We start from the raw sequence: 15,384 nt of genomic DNA on the forward strand, positions 1-15,384 counted from the left end.
TGATAGTAAGGCCAAATTAAACAAATAGCCTATTTCTCAATATAGGCCTACTCCTGCTTCACTTAAACATACATTATACAAGAGCTAATTCTGCCTGTTGCAGGTCTTTCTTTAGGCCTAAAATGTTATCTAAATTATTAATTACACATTAATTAACCTATCCAGACCATAATCAACTGTCGATGGCATCAGATTTCTCCAATATTAAATAGATTAGAACAGTTCAGCCATATTTTGATTTAAGCTAAAAATGGAGGAGCGAGACTTAGCTTCGAACAACCAGTGCGGTGGTTGAAATTATTGCACATATCCTGTCAAACCTTCAAAGGCCAATAGAGTAATTTGAATGAAATTTTCAAATTATTCATTTTACATTATCTATTTTCGAACTATGATAACAAGAATGGCTAGCTCTTTATCTAAATCTTACATAATGCATCTTTATAAAAACACCCCTACATACCCATTTTTATTTCAAAAAATAAAAAAGGTCTCATTTAATTACCGCACGTAAATGTTTTTCAAAGATTACATGAATCCGGAAATGTATTGTAGTCTCAATTATCAATGAAACCCTGATAATGTTATGACAATCATAAAAGATACTGGATAATCCTATAAACAACAATGTGGTAATTGTATTGTAGTCTCAATTATCAAATATTCAACCCTGATATATGTTATGACAATCATAAAAGATACTGGATAATCATACATTCCTATAAACAATTTGATAAATGTAGTGACTTGAAATCTGATGTTTATGAGACTTCATTTAGCCCAGTAGTGATACTTGGACAAAATAAAAACACAAATTCAAAAACCTCCGTCCCACATCAGACTTTTTCATAGAGATTGTCTGAGAAGCAGAATATATTTTATGCATGGCCTAACATATAGCTGTTTAAAAATGGGCTTTAACGTCCACTTGACATAAACTTTGGGACTGAATTATGGTACAATTTTATTTCAATAATTTGCCTGCAAGTAGGGGTCTTTGGCAGTGGGGGGAAACCAGAGGACCCAGAGTGAACCCATGTGGTTAGGAAGGTAACCAAGTGTGCAATCGAACTCATGCTACTTGACTCAGTGGCAGACCTTATAAACTAATGTGCATGCATTAGACCATTTACCCCCACCCTTCCCACCATTGCTAAGACAGATTCTGATTTCCAATTTCAATTGTCAAGGGTTTTTTTTACATGCATACCGACGTGTAAATTTTATGGCTTCAGATTTGAGGCGAGTCATCCATTGTATAAGGTGAACAGTTGATAGGTCAATAAACCAGTATAGTGAATAGATTAAGCGTAAATATGACGTCAGAAAGTTGTTTGTAAAATTTGTTAGAAACTGAACAATGTCAACCTGACTATAGTCACATATCTTGACGGCCTGACCCTTTATAGACCACCTATCCTACTGACATTTCGTATATAAACTTGTTACACTAAATACGCAACTCATAAGATAATATAAAACCGGTTACTATCAACTTAAGATAATTCATAACCTGTCAACATTAGATAATATAGCAGTTGAGATTCTAAAACTGTGTAAGTATATATAATAGCTGTTGTGTTTGTCTGGGGGTTGGATGGCTGAATGGTTAGCATGTGCGCACTGTATCATAAGGTCTGTCATTGAGTCAACTGGCTCGGTTTTGATTCCCCGGTTGTATGTGACAAGGAGTAGGGTCGCCTGTCTAACCTCAGGGGTTTTCTCCGGGTTCCTCTGGTTTCCTCCCACTGCTAAAGACCCCTAGGCACAAGCGAATTATTGAAATAAAAATGAACCATATGTTAGCCCCGAAATGACCTAGTTTGTGTCATCTATGTCATAATACCTTGATGTAGTAACAGGCTGTTGGGTGACCGAATGAGATACCGTAATACCTTTATATTGTTACAGAGGGGTGTTTGACCGAATGATCTAACATGTGTTTTTTTGACCATAAGGTCTGTCATTGTGTCAAGTGTGGTTTCGATTCTAGGCTTGTACTTGACAATCCAACCTTGTGGGTTTTCTCCGGGTCCTCCGGTTTCCTCCCACTGCTAAAGACCCCTAGGCACAAGCAAATTATTGAAATAAAAATGAACCATGTGTTAGTCCCGAAATGACCTAGTTTGTATTGAGGGGACGTTAAACCCCATTTCTGTTTTTCTCTTGTGTTAGTCTTGGAACTCCCGTGTAATAACTGGAGAGTTTTATCTGGAGACTATGATTTTTTTTCGCATTAGGGTTAAAAATCTGAGAACGTAGCAGTATAGCTGTAATTGTCTTGGAACTCTTAAAATGAAATGAAATGAAATGGGGTTTAACGTACTACTGTTCTGCTCCTATACTGGGCTAATGAAGACGGGCATACACCATACAGTGTGCTATGAGGGAAATTTTGCCCGGGCAGCGGCGCTACAGCCTACTCTTATATCGAATTCCAACTGCCAAGGGATCTTTTATGTGCATGCCAATGTGTACACGGGACCTCGGTTTTTCGTTCCATCCGAACGACTAGACAGCTGTCCTTGTCAGGCCCTCCATCCTGCATCACTGACAAGGGGAAACCACGCCGTAAAAATAGATATAAGAATAGATATGAGTCAAATTACTTTATTCTGAGCAAAGTTATCAATATTTGTAATTTTGACAAGATGTGTGCACTGATTGTTTATTATTGTGACCACGGTGCTGGGTTTTTTAGGCTTAGCCTCTCTTCTCCATTCTAATCTACAAACAATTGGAGCCATCCAATGGTATCGAGAGTTGATTAAGGTCTTTTCATGTTAATAAATGTCTAATTAATAATTTAGATAACACTTCAGGTCTACAGAAAGACCTGTAATAGGCAGATTTAGCTCTTGCATAATGTATCTTTAAATAAGAAGTGTAGATTTCAAATTCAAAGTTCCTTTAAATAAATTCAATGTTTATTGGGAGATAACATGAGTTCAAATTCCAATTTTATTTTTGCCTCAAGGTGTTATATAACTGACATATTTAAATCTGGGAAGCAATTTGGACATATTGATCATGTAACAGTATTTCTTGAATTTAACATAAATGGTTTATGTCCAAATTCATCATTTACCGTAAGGCGTAAGCTTATTTGATGGCATGAGGACTTTCCCCACTGGTGACGAAACACCAATTGTAGAAGCTTCTGATCACCCTTTGGCTTTTCATTTTTAACAGCTAAATCCATGTTAAAATGTACCAGTACTCAGTTTCATTATTTGACACTTAATAAGATCACCATTTAAAAAGGTTTCGATTTTAATGCAGCATGTTTTCATTGTTGGCAAGAAAAAGATGAGAGGATCGTTTGTATTTTCCTGGACAATTTTTCACGGCTTAATCCATGTTACACACATTTTTCATGTCGGCCATGTCAGTTTTTTAACTATGTGTTATCATTATTTGCTTGACATAGACGGGTAGCCGTCATTGAGTTGGTCACCATTTTTCGGATAATATCTCATTTTTAACGGCATAATCCACGCTAAAATGGGGCCACGGTGACTATATAACTAAGACGCTGGCTCGCTGGTCATGGAGATCGCGCGTTAGCCCCGGGTGTTGACCGAGAAAGTTTATCAGGATTTTCCACCTTAATTTCCCACTATCAGTTGCCAGCCCGGCAAGAACAGTATCTAGTTATTTGGAAATGAAATGAAATGAAATGGAGTTTAACGTCCTACTGTTCTGCTCCTATACTGGGCTAATGAAGACGGGCATAGGCCATACAGTTTGCTATGAGGGAAATTTTGCCCGAGCAGCGGCACTATCGCCTACTCTTATATCGAATTCCAACTGACAGGGGATCTTTTATGTGCATTCCAATATATACACGGGACCTCTGTTTTTCATCTCATCCGAAGGACTAGACAGCTGTCCTTGTCAGGCCCTTCATCCTGCATCACTGACAAGGGGGAACCACCTCCTGGCTAGCGAGCCAGCGTCTTACCCACTTAACCACGTGATCCCCCAGTTATTTGGATGGGATGATAAACTTAATACCTTTGTACACATTGGTGTGCACGTAAAAGAATCCCTGACTGCGATAAACCAGTGATAAAAAGTAGGACGTTAAACTTCATTTCATTCATTTGTGTGACATAAATCAGACAAACCACAATGAAACGTCAACATCAATTGAAGTCAGTTTCCTAAATAAAATTTTTTTCTTTTTTTATATAAAACTCTTTTTTTTTCTATTTTCAGGCAAAGATGTTTGCTTTCTTGACATATGCTGCAAATCTTGCACTAAAATATTTTTTTCTGGCCGTTTTGATTTTGGTGGCTTATTTCAAAAAGGTAAAGAATGCGATATTGACACCAATGGAGCCGATAGCGTCTGAAACAAGGAAAGTGCCAGAATCGGACATTTCTCTTCACGGAATTATTCGTCATGTGACGAGATTATTTTTATTACTTGGACTAATGTGGTGGTCTGTTGTATCGAGGATATTTGGAAATTTGTTCAGCCCCATCAACGGACATTTTGATAGATTTATGTCAACAGCCAAAAGTTACGCTCATTCTGAACCGGAGAAACAACCAGAAAAATCATTTTAAAAATAAAAACTGTTAAAAACTTACTGTATTTAAAGTTTATCAAATTAATATTTAACAATCATACCACACAACACAACAATTATACCACACAACACAACAATTGTACCACATAACACAACAATTATACCACACAACAATTATACTACACAACACAACAATTATACCACACAACACAACAATTATACAACACAACAATTATACTACACAACACAACAATTATACCACACAACACAACAATTATACCACTATACCACACAACACAACAATTATACCACATAACACAATAATTATACCACATAACACAACAATTATACCACACAACACAACAATTATACCAAACAACACAACAATTATACCAAACAATAATTCGGAAATGTTGATCGGAAACACCTAGGATTTCCGGTTCACATTTTGAAATTTTAAAATTTTAAACAAAAAACAAAATGTTTACAGAATCCAAGTGGATTTTTATTTATTACTACACTGAAGAACTAAAAAATATTTTGGTTGACCTTAAAGGAAATACAAGACACAGATTATTCCTTTGAAAATAAAAACATTTTTTGTATAACTGTTGTAAATTCATGGCATTTGGAGAATATCATTATGCTACATAAAAAATTATCAACAAATATTTTTGTTGAAGACTTTTAAAGGAAACGGAAGTTTATTGACCCTATTTCCTGATTACTGGTGGCTCAATTCCGAAAGGGGCGTGGTCAGTGGTGACAACTGGTTTTGCATGCGGAACAAAATCCTACGGGTCCATAAAAATCCAATATTAATAAAGAAGAAGGGGAGGTGTCTGGGGATTCTTTTGGGGAATTTGCGGGCTATATGGAATTATGCTAGAGTCGATTTGTAGCATATCTGTGCTACGGTAAGGGTTTTGACTTAAAGCTTGTCATGTACAAGTGGGGAGTCGAAACCACGCCAGTTGACTAAGGGGATGCTCGATTGTCAGTCCGGAACGTCCTGAATTAACAGAATCGCAATCAAGTGATACAGAATTCAGTCCTGTCACAGTTCTGCCAGTCCCAACAGCTGAGGTGGTGTGAGTAGAATCGTGACGTATTTTAAATAGCAAATATCTTTCAGCTGCCATGATTGGTTGAGATATTTTTTGTGCAGTCGGCACATGCGTTGTACTCCGAAATTCTCCTGTTCACTCGATTGACACTATTTTCGGAATTGAGAGAATTCAATTCCTGAACGTTCAATCGAGCATCCCCATTATGACAAACCTTATGACCTGAAGTGTATGCATTAAACCACTTGACTCACATCCCCAAGTAGCAATGTGAATATGGAATAATAAAATAGATATAATATATATATATATTTAATAGAACTCTTTGTGAAAACAATATTGTAGATATTTTCAGAGAGAGAGAAATAGGGTTTAATGTCCACTCAACACAAAAAAAACAGGTCATTTTGGGTTCAATTTTATTTCAATAATTCACTTGCTCGTAGTGATGTTTAGCTGTGGAAGTTAACCGTAGGACCCTGAGAAAACCCATAGTATAAGACAGAGAGAGAGAGAAATGGGGTTTAACGTCCACTCGACACAAACTAGGTCATTTCGGGACTAACATACAGTTTAATTTTATTTCAATAATTCGCTTAAACGTAGGGTCTTTAGCAGTGGGAGGAAACCGGAGGACCCGAAGAAAACCCACGAGGTTGGACAGGTGACCCTACTCCTTGTCATGTACACGATAGTATAAGTCAAATCAGTTAAACTTTTTTGACCTCGTTGGTTAACGGTTAGAGTTAATTACACATGGGTACATGTCGTCATTTTGCCAGGAAGATAACTCACGGCGATTTCAAGTCGACCAGTAAAAAAAAAAAAGCCAAGATAAGACAACTTTTAAGAAAGTTTTCTCGAGACAGGTACAGAGTTAGGGTTTTTATGCTGGTTTATTTGTCCCAACCTTTGGTTTAACGGTCACCAGTGATTTTAAAACTGTTAAACTTGTGCTTCTGAGATGACCAAAACTGGGGTCCGTATATGAAATGAAATGAAATGGGGTTTAACGTCCCACTGTTCTTCTCCAAGTGGGCTAATGAAGACGGATGTACGCCATACAGTGTGCTATGAGGGTAATTTTGTTTGGACATTGATGCTACGGCCTACTCTTATATCGCATTTTAACAGCCAAGGCATTTTCATGTGCAGGCCAATGTGTAGACGGGAGCTCAGTTTTTTGTCCCATCCAAAAGACTATACAGCTGTCCTTGTCAGGCCCTCCGCCCTGCACCACTTACCAGGGGAAACCACGCCGGAAAATCCAGATGAACTTTTACAGCCAACACCAAGATCAAGTCTGCGACCTCCAGGCTAGCGAGCCAGCATCTTACTCACTTAGCCACCGTGGCTTCCCTGGGTATAATAAATCTCTTAATAAAGGCTCATTACAAATATTTGACTGTAAATAGTGGGGGGGGGGAAGGAGAGAGAGAAATGGGTTTAATGTCAACTCCACACAAACTAGGTCATTTTGAGAGTAACATATGGTTCAATTTTATTTCAACAATTCGATTGTGCATAGGGGTCTTTAGCAGTGGGAGGAAACCGGAGGACCTGGAGAAATCCCACGAGGTTGGACAGGCGACCCTACTCCTTGTCACGTACAATTTGGAAATTATAGTGTACAGTCAATTAATCCCATAATACACTTAGTACCTAAATACATTAAAACCCTCTACAAGACAGTAGTGCGGCTCACTACCAGTGGCGGACTGGCCAGGTTGTCAGCTTGCCTAATGGCAAGTGGGTCCCTGAGGAAGTGGGCCCCCTTAGAGATTAGGAAATATACTTAAAATATAAATTATCAAAAAATATAAAGAAAACAAAATCGGGAAAATTCTAATAACATATTTTTGTTTCCATTTACATATTTTTGGAAAATTTAATTTATTCATTTGAAAAATTAAATCATAGAATTGTATTGGTGGGTGAGCCTCCTTTGTCTCCTAGCAACCAATATTTTCAGACCCAGTCCACCACTGCTTAATACATACAGTAAAATTATACATCCTGGCTGATCTATGATGGAAGAGAAATAGTATTAAGGTCCATTTAGTCATTTTGGGACTAACTTATGGTTCAATTTTATTTCAATAATTTGCTTAAGTGTACGGATGAAAACGTACAACCGGGGAATCGAGACCACGCCAGTTGACTCAATGACAGACTTTATGATCTCCAGCACCTGAAGGAGGATGGGCATTATGGTAAAAATAAATAAAATGTTACCTGTACTGGATGAATTAACGTCAGCAATAACAGCAATAGGTATCAACATACAACATAATACACCATTATCAGCCCCTACCCTGAAACATACAACATACACCATTATCAGCCCCTACCCTGAAACATACAACATAATACACCATTATCAGCCCCTACCCTGAAACAAAATGAAATTAAATGGGGTTTAACGTCCTAGTTTTCTGCACCTCTACCATCCTACCCTGAGAGAAATACACACATCTCTTATTCATACACCTGGACTAATTCACACACCTGGACTAACGCACACACCTGGACTAATTCATACACCTGGACTAATTCATCATACACCTGGACTAATTCATTATACACCTGGACTAATTCATCATACACCTGGACTAATTCACACACCTGGACTAATTCACACACCTGGACTAACTCACACACCTGGACTAATTCACACACCTGGACTAACTCACACACCTGGACTAATTCGTCATACACCTGGACTAATTCACACACCTGGACTAATTCTTTTTTTAAGCACATTAGAAAAGCTTACAGTGAAAAATATCAATGAATTTAAAAAATTAAATGGGGATTAATGGTCTTCTGTACTAGCCCAGCCAGATGATCATAGAGCCCAGCCAGAAGATCATAGAGCCCAGCCAGAAGATCATAGAACCCAGCCAGAAGATCATAGAGCCCAGCCAGAAGATCATAGAACCCAGCCAGATGATCATAGAACCCAGCCAGATGATCATAGAGCCCAGCCAGATCATAGAGCCCAGCCAGAAGATCATAGAGCCCAGCCAGAAGATCATAGAACCCAGCCAGATGATCATAGAACCCAGCCAGAAGATCATAGAACCCAGCCAGAAGATCATAGAACCCAGCCTGATGATCACAGAACCCAGCCAGATGATCACAGAGCCCAGCCAGATGATCATAGAACCCAGCCAGAAGATCATAGAGCCCAGCCAGAAGATCATAGAACCCAGCCAGATGATCATAGAACCCAGCCAGATGGTCATAGAACCCAGCCAGATGATCATAGAGCCCAGCCAGAAGATCATAGAGCCCAGCCAGAAGATCATAGAACCCAGCCTGATGATCACAGAACCCAGCCAGATGATCATAGACCCAGCCAGATGATCATAGAACCCAGCCTGATGATCATAGAACTGAGAAGCCCGAAAATATATTTTTCTTCTTTTGTCGACTATAGAATAATTCATCAATTTTAAAAAATCAATTTTTTTGTTCCATCTGAAGGACCAAATGCTCATTGCCAGGCCCTCTGTCCTGTACCACTGACACGGGGAAACGTCCATGACGGAAAATCCTAATGATCTTTCTCTGCCAACACCGATAGCCAACCCGAGACCGCTGTTAGCGAGCCAGCATTTTATTCACTGAGCCACCGCGGCAACCGCATAATAAAAAACAACACTACATTCCAGCAGTACTTTTACCATTAACACATATTGTGACATTTAAAAGGAAATGAAAATGAAATGAAATGAAATGAAATGAGGTTTAACGCCCTACTGTTTTGCTCCAAACTGGGCTACTGAAGACGGGCATACGCCATATACAGTGTGCTATGAGGGAAATTTTGCCTGGACAGCGGCACTACGGCCTACTCTTATCTCGAATTCCAACTGTCAAGGAATCTTTTACCTGCACGTCCCATTTAATGGGGTCTTATTGCGCAATAGGAAAGCCCGGAGATTGTTCATAACAATTTTCCTGAATATTTAGTCAGCTATTCATGAGAGAGATAAATCAGATTCAACGTCCACGCGACCAACACCGGGATCAAAAACACGACCTCCAGGCTAGCGAGCCAGCGTCTTACTCACTTAGCCACCGTTGCTTCCGAGGGTATATGAAATCTCTTTGTATAACATAAAGACTCATTACAAATATTTGACTGTAAATATAGTGGGGGAAAGGAGAGAGAGACAGAAATGGGTTTAATGTCATCTCAACACAAACTAGGTCATTTCAGGACTAACACATGGTTTAATTTTATTTCAATAATTTGCTTTTGCATAGGGGTCTTTAACAGTGGGAGGACCCGGAGAAACCCAAGAGGTTGTACAGACCTCCATACTCCTTGTCACATACAAGCAGGGAATCGGAACCACACCACTTGACTCAATGACAGACCTTATGATCCAACGCGCATGCGTTAACCATTTGGCCACCCAAACCCACCTAGTAGGCTATTTGATATAATCTGATAAAATAAACACCACACCAACCTGTAAATCGAGTTTTCTGTTGTTTTATAATTTAAATGATAAAATAGTAGAGTTGACAACTGACCAATCAAAAATCCTGTAACATCAAAACAAGATTATCAATAATCTTACAATAACAACTAAATTTATTCTATTTTAAAATCATTTAACCTGATGATGTCATGATTTAATGTGTATAAACTCTAAATAAGTATTCAAGGTATGGTATATTAGTTTTAGGATTGTGGTATATTAGTACTAGGAGTGTGGTATATTGGCATACAAGATGTGGTATATTAGTATATCAGGTATGGTTTATTAGTATTCAAGGTGTAGTATGTTAGGTGTGGTATATTAGTATTGAGGTCTGAATATTCAAGGTTTGGTATGTTAGTATTCAATTTGTGGTATATTAGTATACGAAGTGTGGTATATTAGTATACAAAGTGTAAGTGTGGTATATTAGTATATGAAGTGTGGTTTAATAGTATTTAATTTGTGGTATATTAGTAGACAAGGTGTGATATATTAGTAGACAAAGTGTGGCATATTAGTATATATGGTGAAGGTGTGATATTACCAGATGTGGTTCATGTATATTAGCATACAAAGAGTATCAGTACACAAGGTGTGGTATATCATATCTTGTGGTGTGGGTATATAAGTATACCAAGTGTGGTATATTGGTATTGTATATAAGTATAACAAGTGTGGTATATTGGTATTGTATATAATGTATTCAAGGTGTGGTATATTAGTAGTAATTTTATTACCTGTCAGGAGATAACTTTGGTTGGAGAAGATTTGACAGACAACAACAGATACAGAAAATATGAAAACACATCCTTCTAATCCCAACAGTATATTCTCTTGTTTTAAACCTGAACAAAAAAAAAGGATAAAACAAAATCATTAAAAACCCAACAATCCAGATTGTTTACAAGTATTTTAAATGTCAAATGAAAGAGAGAGACCGAAAAATGAAATTTTCACTTAACACTAGCTAGGCCATTTCGGGACTAACATATGGTACAGACCTTATGATCTAAAGTGCAAACAAGCTCTATGGTGTCCGAATAAAACCCTTACTTTAAATAGGGTAGCACGATTCTACAAAATTTCAGCTTATACAATTTATATTTATACTTGACACTATGCCAAATTGTCATTTTTAATTTAAAATCTAGTGGTATTATTTTAAAAATTCCCATAAGAATGCAATTTCCAAGCCAGTGATTTCGGGTATTTTACGAGTCATATGACATATAACTTAGGTCCCTTGATTACAACTTCCAAACTTGCTTGAAAACTGCATTTTGCAAGATATTTTGGAGACAGAAAACATAAGATTTTTCAATCAACAATTATGGTGCTTTTGAGTAGATTCGGGTAAATCATGCAACCTGTTAAATGTGTTAAATGTAAAAGCTCTGCTAGAATGTAGTATGTTTTTTTATTATACGGTCGCAGTAGTGATGAGGTGAACTTAGTATCGAGTGTGCGGAAGATATCTGTCAGCATGTGAGTGGTAGATATACAATAAAATACATGTAGTATGTAGCATCATTATCTATTGACTTGTTCCAAGCAAGGCCCTCGTCAAAGTGATCCGTAGCCAGACAATTAACAAAATGAAATGAAATGAAATGGGGTTTAACATCCTACTACGGCCTACTCTTATATCGAATTCCAACTGCCAAGGGATCTTTTGCGTGCATTCCAATGTATACACGGGACCTCGGTTTTTCATCCCATCCAAACGACTAGACAGCTGTCCTTGACAGGCCCTCTGCCCTGCATGATTGAGAAGGGGAACTATGCTGGAAAATCTAGATGAACTTTCTCGGCCAATGCAGGGGTCGAACACCCGACCTCCTGGCTAGCGAGCCAGCGTCTTATTCGCTTAGCCACCGTGACCTCCCAGCTAAGTAACAGAAAAGTCCAGAATGATTATGTAAGAATTATTCAACTATTGACAGCTGTATAATTTTTTCAAAAATCATGTTACCAAACATTATTTTAAGTAATTGAATAACATTAGCGGATTTTACAATGGTTAAAAGCAGAATTTTCAAGTCACGGTTAAAAGGCTTGTTTACCTTTCATGGGCGCTGACATCTTGGAAATTGATGTGAAACTGTAAAATTAGTTTCGTACTTTAATAATTTTTCGATGAATTCCTTCATTTGTGAGTACTATTTCAGAAATCTATTAACCACATGAAGATGCTAGTATTTAGAGAAGTATTTGAAGTCTTAGTTATAAGAAAATAAATAGTTTTAAAATTTTGCGACTTTACATTTTAGTTTGGTATTTCAGGGGAGATAAATTTGTAATTACCCTTGGACAGAAAAAATAATGATTGTCAGCAATATAATTTAGTCAAAGTATTGGCGATATGTGAGGAGAGAAAATTCTTACTCTTAGTAGGTTATTGTTATCAATAAATAAAGATATCAATCAGATAATTCATGTTGAGGATACTTATATGTAGGCCTAGAGTTTAGGCCATTTTGATAATTTCTAATTTTTATTAATAGATCAGACTTAATATATTATTCCAATCAAATCCAACAAAAAATATCAATGTTTTTAGCAAAAATGTGCAAAGTTTATTGAGATTTGATGTAGTTAATTAATATTTATATCTTTCAAACCTCCATTTTATTGACATTCTAAAAATACCAAATATGTCTTTATAAAGAAATGAATTGGGGTTTAATGTCCTACTTTTCTGCGGCATCATGATTTACCCATAATATATCCAGCCAAATCTACCCAGATCCACCATTATGGGATTTGTCTACATTTGGGTGGATTTGATAAATCGTACTACTCCACCAACTGAGTTAATGAAGACCTTACGCCCAGACAGCAGCCCTACAGTCTACTCTTAAATATCAAATTCCAGCTGTCAAGGGCTCTTTTATGTGCACCTGACATACCTCGGTTTTTCATACCATCCGAACTTGTAGACACTATAATTGGCAGTCCCTCCATCCTACACCGCTGACAAGGGAAAACCAAGCTGTAAGATCATTAAGCTATGGCGACTATCATGGTACATGTACATGTAGCTTAAATATTGTCTTGAAGTGATTCAACGATTTGTAACCTTGATGATTTGTACCATTGATGTTTTGCTTACAAATATTTCAACCCACCTTTATCAACATAGAAACAATTATATCTACCGCATCTAGGTCTCCTTTAAATCCTCAATCATTTTTAATAAATTGATAGTTTTAAAATGGTTTATTATTGCTCTTGTAGATTACGCCGATTACAGGATGCCGCCAAGTTCCAAAGGAAAGAAAAAAGAGATCAAGAAAACCTCTCCAATTAAAACTAAACATGCCCATACTTTAATGTCTTTATTTGCTAAGCAGAAATTATTAAACAGTGCCAAAGCGAAATTAGCATTTGTTGACAGCGATGATGATGATTTTGTTGAAATTACAAAAGTTGAATCAAAATCAAAGTTTTTTCAGAAAAATGAAAAATCTGAAGAAAATCGTTTGGATGATAGATGTTCCGAACCTGAAAATAAATCAAAGAGTCGGCGATTGAGCTTAAGAAAATTGTCGTCAAAAATACACGAGAAAACTGAAGGTGAATTATCTTCTTCTTCCACGTTAAATAATAGCCAAGTTATAGTTTTAACCGATTCTCCATTAAAAGACAGCAACAAAAACAAGCGAAAATTAAATGCTAAAACTTCAATAGACTGTGAAAGCGATAATTCTTCAAAACGGGTAAATAAATCAAGGAAATTAATCGATACGTTAGAAAGCGGCAACACCAATATCACAGAAAATTTAAAAACAAAAAATTTTAGATATAAAAGTGATTTAAAATCTAACAATAGTTTACCAATTGTCGAAAATAATGATATTGTTACTAGTTTAGTAGATGAATCACCACGACAAAAAGTTAAGAAAAATTCAAAAACAGAATTTCAGAAACCTGCCGCAGAATTAGATAAAAAGAAATCAAATTCTAAGGAATCTAAACTCTTTGATTCAACCAAAATAAATTATTCTACGAAGGAAGAACCTTTCAAATCAAAAGTAGACAAAGATGAGTCGAATTCCGTATCGTCTGAACTCACTACATGTAAATTATCCAAAATAAATTCTGTTCCAAAGAAACAAAGTTTAAAATCTACAGTTGGAATTATTGACGGTGGAACGTGTCCAAATAAACGACTCTATGATAAAACAGACCAGTTATCCGGAGCGGAAAATCCAGAAGATGACGGAAAAAAATCAACTGAAAATAAAAAAAGAAATTCTGACGGCAAAAGAAATAAAAAATCAAGGGAAGATAATCCTGACACTGGGAATGTTAAAGGAAAAGAATCAGACGGTGAAGACGATGGATCACCAGAAGAAGACACAGAAGAAACTGAATACAAGATACCATATTATTTAGAAAACTTTCAGACGATTCTAAAATCTGTTTTGGAAGATGAGAGTTATCTTAAACTTTTTAACGAAAAAGATCTGAAAATCATCGAATTGTTTAATAATTTATCAGGTAAAAATTTTATGAACAAACTTAATTCAGGAAACGTATCAAAATTCCGACACTTGCATTTATCAGGTAAACATTTTATGAACAAACTTAATTCAGGAAACGTATCAAAATTCCGACACTTGCATCCAAATGAATACCAGAGGATAGATCTCAGCCCTCATACCCACCAGCCCATCTGTGCTGACGGAGCAAAATAATGTTGATGCAGATGGTCTTTGCAAGTTTAAGACTAACTACTGGGTAACCGACATTTGATTGATCATGTCTGTCCACGATGGCGTTCAACCCACCCACTCAGTTCCTCGGGTTATTCCCTTGGACGCAAAGTGTTGAAATTTTGCAGCAGTCCCTTGATACATGAATGGCTGTACTTTATTGTTAACCTTGAACCATAAATTAGATGTACACAGAGTGACAGTTCTGATGAAAAAGACTTGAAAGTCTATGTCGAAATGTTGCTCCGTAATAAACAATACATCATTGCTTGATGCATCCAGGGTATCTACAGTGGTCTCACTCCACTATACCCAGGGTTCATCCATGGGGGTAGACACATATTCAACTTATCTGCCCTTGATCATAGCTAAATTCTACGAACCAATCAAAAAATAGTTTACAAACCAGTCTTAGCCTCATTACCGACGTTTACAACAATATGGCAGCTTGTTTGTTGCAACAAGATGAGAGTTACTTCCCTTTGCCAATTTCCTTTGTATTTAACAATTTTTTTGATTGATCGATGAAAATAGTACAGTCATCAAGGGGCAAGGGCAGATA

The 15,384-nt window shown here is 36.9% G+C and overlaps 1 long non-coding RNA gene across 2 annotated transcripts; it reads right to left on the reverse strand.

Moving 5' to 3' along the window:
- Positions 1 to 7,520: 7,520 nt before the first annotated feature.
- Positions 7,521 to 12,249, reverse strand: LOC126818817 (uncharacterized). Of its 2 annotated transcripts, XR_007679338.1 has the most exons (5): positions 12,168 to 12,249; positions 10,842 to 10,949; positions 10,090 to 10,165; positions 7,841 to 7,920; positions 7,521 to 7,630 (listed from the first exon to the last, which is right to left on the reverse strand). It is a non-coding gene; the product is annotated as an uncharacterized LOC126818817 (long non-coding RNA). The 2 variants fall into 2 exon arrangements; XR_008787921.1 differs by lacking the exons at positions 7,521 to 7,630; positions 7,841 to 7,920 and adding an exon at positions 7,965 to 7,997.
- Positions 12,250 to 15,384: the final 3,135 nt, after the last annotated feature.

This window comes from Patella vulgata, chromosome 4 (genome assembly GCF_932274485.2).
Source record: "Patella vulgata chromosome 4, xgPatVulg1.2, whole genome shotgun sequence".
Classification (NCBI taxonomy): domain Eukaryota; kingdom Metazoa; phylum Mollusca; class Gastropoda; family Patellidae; genus Patella; species Patella vulgata.